Source organism: Lontra canadensis, unplaced genomic scaffold (assembly GCF_010015895.1).
Source record: "Lontra canadensis isolate GAN:19392208 unplaced genomic scaffold, GSC_riverotter_1.0 scaffold1, whole genome shotgun sequence".
Lineage (NCBI taxonomy): Eukaryota > Metazoa > Chordata > Mammalia > Carnivora > Mustelidae > Lontra > Lontra canadensis.
In genome coordinates, this window is record NW_022630995.1 from 108721397 (window position 1) to 108730597 (window position 9201).

Genomic DNA, 9201 nt, shown 5'->3' on the forward strand with positions numbered 1-9201 from the left:
TTAGTATTCAAAATGGTAAATTAGTATGTGCTTGTTTTAATTGTATTGATAGTCAAAGGCCAGAGAAGTGAAATAAATGAGAGAAGGTGAATGAAATCGGTAAGTAATAGGGAGTGGTGGGGAGTGTGGCCAACCAAAGAACAAAGAATCTTCATGAAGTGCCACTCAATATTTGAGTAGTACAGATTGTCACTATTCAAGAATGTGGGCAAATTATTGCCAGGTCTTTCTGTTTCAAGAGAAGCTGATAATAAGGGGTTTTTGTTTGGATCCTCAAGATTTTATTGTCTTCTTAGTATAAAAAATACGAAGCTTAAAACTGGATCACTTGGCCCTTTCTATTCTATATCCTACCAATTCAAAATGCTTGCATCTCTTAATAGCCATCATTCTCTTAGATTTGTAGTAGCTGGGCTCAATACATTCAAACCTTAGCACAATGTTACTTAGCTTTAGCCATTTTCCGGAAAATTGGCTTACTCTGCCCACATAGCCACTCTGCTTCCCATCATAACACTGCTTTCCCTGGGTATGAAGAGAATCTTTGCCTGTCTTGAACTGTGTCACTCTGTGATGTTGGTGCTTGCCACACTTCTTGTAGAAAGTCAGGCGACTTTTAGGAACATTTCCCTGTTTGTGAGAGCTCTATCAGCACTGGAAAAAAGAGCCCCAAATCTCTTTTTGTAAGAAAACATGGTGGGCAAAATAAAACATAGCTATAAACCAGATCCAAATCTCTCTCTTTTTGATAAATGAGAGCAATATTCAAATAGGTACTCTAACAAGTGGATAGTCTTAAGACATATAAGCATCTTTGTAAGTTAGTTGTATGATCTTCCATTCTAATCTGTGAGTGAGCAAGGTTTATTGCAAAAAATTACCCTTGGCTGGGGACTAGTTTGTCATAAAAACTTGAGACCTAAAAACCACTGTGCAGTGCTGGCTTGCCAGGGAAGAAAACAAAGATTGTTATCCTAGTCCCTACTGGTGGGGAGATAACTTTCCCCTACATATATCTTACCAAGGTATCCTCCTGGGGTTTTCAAACATTTGCTCTTAAGAAGCCCAAATTGAGTGTACTGATAATGACAAAAGGGGGACTGAGGCATGGAATCATAAGGGACTTTCTGTATACGTGAATTTTAAGTCTTTTAAGAACATTTGGGGATTTCCCCTCTTTTTCATGACATATCTGTGTCTGTGTATGAAAATATTTTAAAGAATATTAAAATTACTCTCCCAAGAAAATGGGCCAGTTTATTTTGTGGCTTCCTAGGGAAGACAAAGAATTCCTTAGCTGTGGTAGACTGGAATAGTCCATAATGTGACTCCTAAGCACTGGTCCAATAGAGTGGCCAAGGCCATTACAAACCAGACAATATCATTACTATTTTGTAGCTCCCATCTACATTTCCAGTTTTTTCAAGCTCTGAAGAAAGCCAGGCAACTAATCACCAAAAATATGTTATTTCCAGAAATCAGTTACAAACTAAATAGCACTAGTCTGCAACTTAATAAATGAAGCATAGTTTTATTTGCTCCATTGTCACATTTGTTACAGCCAGTGGTGGTCTGTACACCAGAATTATCTCGTATAAATAAATAAAAGGCTAAAGAGTATGGCTTTTGTAAGTCCTTGAACATTACATAGGAAAAAGGAGAAGTTAATATGAGCAATACTGGCTTTTAAGAAAAACAGACTCTAGCAACTATTTCAAAAGGCTAGCAACCTTACTTTTTATTTATTTCAATCCCCTTAGCTATTATGAATTATTTAAACAATGTATATTTATACTGTATGAAACCCGATTGTGTGTTTATCTAGACACAAATTATAGGACAATGTATTTCGTGTAGAAGTCCACTTTTGATGTCTATTTTTCACACTAAAAATCTTGAACCAGCATGGGTCAACAGTCTAAAACTTGTATCAGTCCTTTTTATTGCAGCATAAAATGTGAAATATTTCTATGGAACAGGCAAAAGGCGAGTAATCTGTTATAGTATGCATGAAGATTTTTCTTTTTCTTGTACACTTGCATTCCTGTTTTTTGTGTAGATATAGTGAGTAATGACAAAATGACATCTAAGTATGTGTATGTTCGCACTGTGTATGACATGACTTCTTAGAGAATATAAAATTATATATAATAGTAGATAAGAGAAATAGTTCTGGAGTTAAAATGGGTAGTTTGTCCAAGTAACTCATTTTGAACACTTACCATTTGTGTGGCTTTGAAAAAAGTTATCTAACCCCTCCAGGCCTTACTTTCTTCAAGCGTAAAATGATAAAAATGGAAATTTCTGTTCCAGAAAGTTGTTACCAGAACGGAGCCAAGTGATCCATAGGAAGTACTACCCACTTGCTCCTTGTTAACTCCTATTATTATAATTAGCATTTAGTATTGATCTAAATGAATATGGGCAGTTGGCTTTTATTGAACCATTTATTATAATGTCATTGTCAACCCTCAGTACTGAAATTTACTGTTATCTCACGAAACTTACTTCACCTTTCTGAGCCTCAGCTACTTATCTGTAAAATAGTGCTAATAATATGACCTCTCTTGTTCTGGTGTCTTGAGGATAATGGAGATGACATCTGTCAAGTGTTTAGAACAGGATAGCATATGGTAAATGGTAAACTGTATTTGTTAACATAATTTTTTTTTCTATTAAAAGACTATAATCCAATGAATTAGGATTCAGTATTCTCATTTAATTTCTCTTCTTTCTATTATGCACTTTTCCAATTTCAAAGAAATTTCTTACATGAAAGTTAGTCATCATTATTTTCCCTTATACCAGCAATTAATTTTCTTTCATACTAATAGGTAAAAAAACTGCATATTTGTCTTTGCTTTCTACCTCAAGACAAGAAGGTTTTTGTTCGTTTGTTTGGTTTTGGTTTTGGGTTTTGGTGGGTTTTTTTTGTTTGTTTTTTTTTTGTTTTGTTTTGTTTTGTTTTTTTGCATCATAGGAGAATGGATGACTGGGTTGTTTCTTTACCTCTGGTATCCTCCATCAAGGCCATACTGTTGAAACACATGAGTTGAAATTCACAGTAGACCATTGTTCTTAGCTAATAAAACACAGATGAAAAGCAGACCATTTGACTGCTACTATATTTGTCAAACCAAACAAGCTGTTGCTTGAGTAGTATTAATTGACTGATGCAAATCCTTAGAAACTCCAGCACTGGCTGGCCCTGCTGGACTCAGGAGCCCTCCAATGGCAGGAGATCCACCACTTACACAAAGTGACTGCATACCCCAGAGGCCCTAAGGAAGACCTGAGTGTGGGGACAAGGAAATGAGTCACTGGCCAGTGATCTATAGAGTTTGCTCTTTCTACATGACAAATCTATTCAACCCTACCTATCTTAGTACAAATGCACCTCCAAGTGATAGTATCAAAGCCCATTTTGTAGGTGTTCTTTTAATCTCCAAATCTCAGCATTTTATCTTTTTATATGTTTTACTGGTCTTTCTCCACTACTACATTATATCTTTCATAAATAAGAATATGTATTTGGAACTCTAAACAAATTAAATATTTATAATAATGGAATTTTTATTGCCCTCCAAGCTATACTCAATGTCTTTGAATATAACAGGTAATGTTTAACTCTTTTTTTTTTTTTTTGGTGGGTAAGTGATAAAAGAAACATGTAATTCTGTGAACTTAAAAGTAATCTATCATGTTTTACTGCCTTTATCTTTAGATTATTCCTCAAAACAATCCTTTCCCAATATTTATAATAGTTGTTTATTGTTTCATATAGTTATTGCATATTGCCATAACAAAGTACTTAAAAGGAAGCACTCATACTCCACTCAATGTACACTTTAATTCAATTTGTCAAATATATTTGCAGAAATTAAATTGTCAGCAGGATGTGACTGATCATGAAAGTGCAGTTTATAATCTCAATGATTGTTAGTCATGTCTATTTATGTTATTAAATGTTGATATGATTCCTCCATCATTTATGTTATATTTTGTTCAATAAATGTACAAGAACAATTAGCACATAATCTGAAAAATAGGTTAATTTTCACAATGTTTCCCTCAATTTTCTTCTGTAATATTCTTTTATATCTCAGGCACTCACATACTGCTTGTGCAAATATTGATAAAAATATTTAGAGACTATACATGTGTGAATTAATAAAAGAAGCAGATCCCTATTACCTTAGGTATAGTATCCTTGTTTCTTCGCAGTGGCAAACAGTCCTCCCCACCTTTTTCCTACCCTCTATATACCCCTGCCTCTCTATAGAACAGGGAATTATAAAGGGCCTAAAGTTTCATTGGCTTTAGGAATTTAGGAAAATTTGTTGGTATGTATGTCTCACTTTCCTCATTTATGTAAAGGAAATGAAACTCCTTCCTCCTCAGGTTTGCTCTGAATCTAAAATGAGAGGATGTGAGGTGACTGGGTGGCTCAATGGGTTAAAACCTCTGCCTTCCTTTCAGGTCATGATCTCAGGGTCCTGGGATTGAGCCCCACATCGGGCTCTCTGCTCAGCAGTGAGCCTGCTTCCCCCTCTCCCTCTACCTGCCTCTCTGCCTGCTTGTGATCTCTCTCTGTCAAATAAATAAATAAAATCTTAAAAAATGAGAGGATGCATATAAGATACATAGCACAGAAGAGAAGAATTTAATTCTCCTACTCCTTTCTCATTTTGTTGAACCAGTAATTAACAGTCACAAGAGGATACCTTAAATATAAATTTAATTTGAGATGCAATTACAAGGATACATTGGCCTCTGAAAGAGAAACTGATGCTTGATGAAGGTGATTCTTACTGGAGTGAATAGAACCATGGAAGATTAGAGACTTCAAAGCCATGAGTGTAATATCAGCACATTGGTTCCTGCAGAGACACACTGCATGGCATTTAGGGATTATAAAACCAAAAAAAATCATAGATTTATAGTAGATTAAGAAATACTCTGAAACAAACTAATTACATTTTTTTAAATGATAGAAAAAAGGGAAAGAGAGTACTGCTCTTTGGTTGTAAATTTAACTAACTGAAAGAATAGAGCTGACAACTGCATTGGCAAGTTAAAAGTACACTGAGCTTCTCAAAAGTTACAGTGGATTTTGGAAGAGAAATCCATGATTTCACATCATTCAGGACTATATATGTTAGTGTGAGGAAACTAAAAGAATGAAACCTACACCATCTAAGCCATGTCTGGCTAAGAAAAAGACACACCATCCATGATCAAGTTCAGTTAAATGGCCAGGGTATGGGGTACTACCTGGAATCATGATGTGCTCCAAGAGAAAAATCACAATTTTAAAACAATTATTATATCTAAGGAGAATGGGGGAGGGGATAAGTTAGGATGACAGATGAATAATTTGGAGAAAAATAGAATACAAAAATTTGGAATACAGTAAAAAGCATTACATTTTCTTTTATATTACCTCAAATATGTATATATTTATATGATACTAAAAATGAGAGATTCATACACGTGTGTAAATAAATGTGTTTGGTGAAAATAGTGAAATCCATTTGGAAGAGGTAATCTTCCAAATCTGAAAAGTGAATTGCTTTCTCAATCTCATTTTTTTAATTACGTTACATTAGTCACCATAAAATACATCATTAGACACAACATGGGGAGTACCCTTATCAGCGGTAAACTAGGGATATGTGCCCCCCCCAACACACACACATACAAAAAAGTGAGAATTTTTTTTCCAAAGTGACAGGCCAAGGCCAACCCTTGACAGAGGCAAAGAAGGAGTGCCTCTCTGTTGCTTAATCATTTGAGCTGACCAAAATTGTGCTCCATGCTCAACTAATGCAGAGATAGGGCTACAGCATTTCTTCTCATTTAAAATATCAGACTGAGTTTGGAAATTTGGTATGATTTGAGAAAGGGGGTGAAGATGTAGGGAAGGTGGTTTTTTATTCACTACACAAATAGTGCCTGTTCATCTGGATCAAGCCAGTGAAGCTGGAGGTTGCAAATGAAAAAGGAGAATCACAGGGGTCCCTATTAAATTCAGCTTCTACTCTTGATTCAATTTTATCACTGGCTAAACAAAGCTTGGTTTTCAGGGATTCAGGTTTCGTGAGTCCAGACCAAGTTCCTTCTACTCAATGAACTGGGTCAGTTTGTGGCCAGTCTAACTTAAAATCTATGAGTATGACTTACTCAATCTGTTGGGCAGATTAAGAGTCATTGAGAATTCCAAATCCTCATTTACCTTTCATTCTCTAATGCTCTGCTATCTCCAGCATGAGTGGAATTTGACTCACACACACTTGAAAGCTCCAGATGGTTTTGCCTCTAAGATATACTCAGTGTATTTCGGTTCCTACATTCATCATTTCATACTATCCTTGATTGAAACTGGACTTGAACAGAACTCTCCTGAGTTACCTCAGAGCTGAAAAGCTTAATCTAGTCATTTATTAATGGTGACAGTAATACATAATGAAATGCCATTAATTCACACGTGTAATATTGGTTTCTAATTTGAGGCATCACATCTAATTATCAGTAGATTAGTTACTCAGATTCATAGCCTGGTGACAATGGGGAAAATGTGCCTACTTCTACTACGTGAACTGTCAGAAAATAGAATGATGTCTATTTCTTATGAGGGCGACTATGAAATCTCTGAAGCCTTCACATCGTTATAGATTTATGGCTCAGTCCATAAAGAGCTCAGGAAAATCAGCTCTGCTGCTTGTTATTTCTCCATAGCTCTCATCCCAGACTGTGCTTGTAAAGAGCTTCGTCTTAGAAAAAGCACTTTATTTCAGTGCAACAGTTAGAGGCCATTATCCTGCTGGATTTGGGAGTAAAAGGGCATCAAAACATGGCAGCCATATTTCTAAAAGCCCTGACTTCTGAAAGTATAAAGGAGTTCAACATTTGATCAACCTTTTAGGGGGCATGCTTCTTATTCATAGCATGAATCCCTAACCTCTGACTCCGCGTTTGCTTAGCTAACATGGAGCATTTGCACCCCAGAGCAATCTGGCTTCCACTTAAAACTATTGTGTAAGGCTAGTTTCAGAAAGTGCTTTTGAATTCTGGGAGACTACAGTCACAGACATATTGAAGTTACAACTACATATTCACAACGACTGGCCTCTTTACAAAGGACTCTAAATGTTTGTAGCAAACATTGTGTATCTTGGCTTCAAAGCACCCACAGTCAGTCAGCGGGGAAGTATGAGGATGTCAGGTAAACATAATCAAACCATTTGTGGAAAATGTGAGAGAAGAAAGAGGAAGGGTAATGAAGCAGGGAAACAGCAAGGCTGTTTCCCAGTCTATTTAGCTAGATTGTCTGTCTCTAATTGTTTTTCTCCCTGGAGGTTAAAAAAAGAAAAAAAAAAAAAAAAAAAAACAGAGAAAAGAGAGAGAGAAAGAGAATTTCAATATGATAAAACTAAGCTTTATCATTACTGCTTTCGATTCCTTCACAAAGAAATATGTACATCATTATAGTTGTACCCAATAGCAACTCCATAGCCAAGGATCTGTCAGCAGGTCCATTACAAACCCTTATTTTTGAAGATTTCTATTTCAAAGTAAAATATTTGCTTTAGGGTAGAACTGGGATCAATATTCTCAAGCCAGGAGCATTTCGCTTTGTTCCCTACTTTAGGAAAATCTTCAAAAAGTGTTGTCAGTTTTTTTTCTGAAGACTTTTATTTACATCTTACATGATATGAAGATTCTCAAAATTAAGGTTCAATTTATTATCTAGAATATAATGATAAAAAGTGGTAATATCCTAAACTCAAGTTTTTCTTTCTATTATGATGAATGCAGCTGAATGTAAATCATCTATGAAAATGGGAAATAGGGGTGGCATGGGTAAATAGAGCACCTAATAAATTCCAAAACATCTTGTAAGTCATTTACTTCTTTCATTTTCAACAGCCCTCACCAGCTATCAATCAGACTAGTAAACTTGACCAAAGATGGTATGATTTCTACCAACTTTCAGAGGTTTATTTTATACTATTGTACAAGAAAATAGGCATTACAAGCAATATAAAGAAGAATTCAACAGTGGTCTAAAATGAGACCCATAGCTCAGGCTCATGGACTGTCTTTGAGGAAATCCCTGAGTCCCTGATACTTATGTAACAGGTTTTGTGTATGCACATACATGTATATAAATATGCCTAAGTAGGAATCCTATATATATTTTTGGTATATATATAAGATTATATACATTTATATATTTTGTGTATATAAGATTATATATATATTTTGTATATATGCATGTATATAAGTATGCCTAAGTAGGAATACACACACACACACACACACACACACATATATATATATACTTTTTATGACAAAATCAGATATTGAGTGTCAATGATCTAGAAATTTCATTAATTAGTTTTTGAACAAGTAATATATGACTATATTCTAGTAAAACAAACCTAGTACTATTTAGCACCTAGTACTTCAAAAAAGTACCTTGTACCTCTACTAAAGCCTAATGTAATCTGAAATGTTTTTCAAATGTATACTTCACAGCTAAGTATTCATCATTTTATGCAAGAAAGAAAAATAGTGAGACTAGGAAACTGTAAGTTAATGTATTGTACAAAGAAAGCACCTGTGAAAAAAATGTTGAAGATAAACATTTATAAAAATCACAGCTAATGGAAAAAATGTGTAATAAGGAAAAAGATATTTCCTAATCCCAATGGTGTGACTTTGGGCAATAACAGACTTTCTGGGTCTCATTGTCCTCATGTATAAAATAAGGTTTCTTATGGGTCTAACAATATATTATTGCAAGACTTGATAAATTAATGTGGGTATTCATTTTTTTCTATACCAATTTGTGTTAAAAAATTAATGAAAAGGCTGATCTTAATTAAATTTGCTCAGAAATATTCAGGCAAATTTTCAATCTTTTTTTTTTTTAATTTCTTTTTAGCTTAACAGTATTCATTGTTTTTGCACCACACCCAGTGCTCCATGCAATACGTGCCCTCCTTAATACCCACCACCTGGCTCCACCAACCTCCCACCCCCACGCCTCTTCAAAACCCTCAGGTTGTTTTTCAGAGTCCATAGTCTCTCATGGTTCACCTCCCCTTCTAATTTCCCTCAACTCCCTTCTCCTCTCCATCTCCCTATGTCCTCCATGTTATTTGTTATGCTCCGCAAATAAGTGAAACCATATGA

General features: G+C 35.1%; 1 pseudogene; it reads right to left on the bottom strand.

The window, feature by feature from the left end:
- Positions 1 to 313: 313 nt before the first annotated feature.
- On the bottom strand, positions 314 to 3269 carry LOC116868111 (annotated as a pseudogene).
- Positions 3270 to 9201: the final 5932 nt, after the last annotated feature.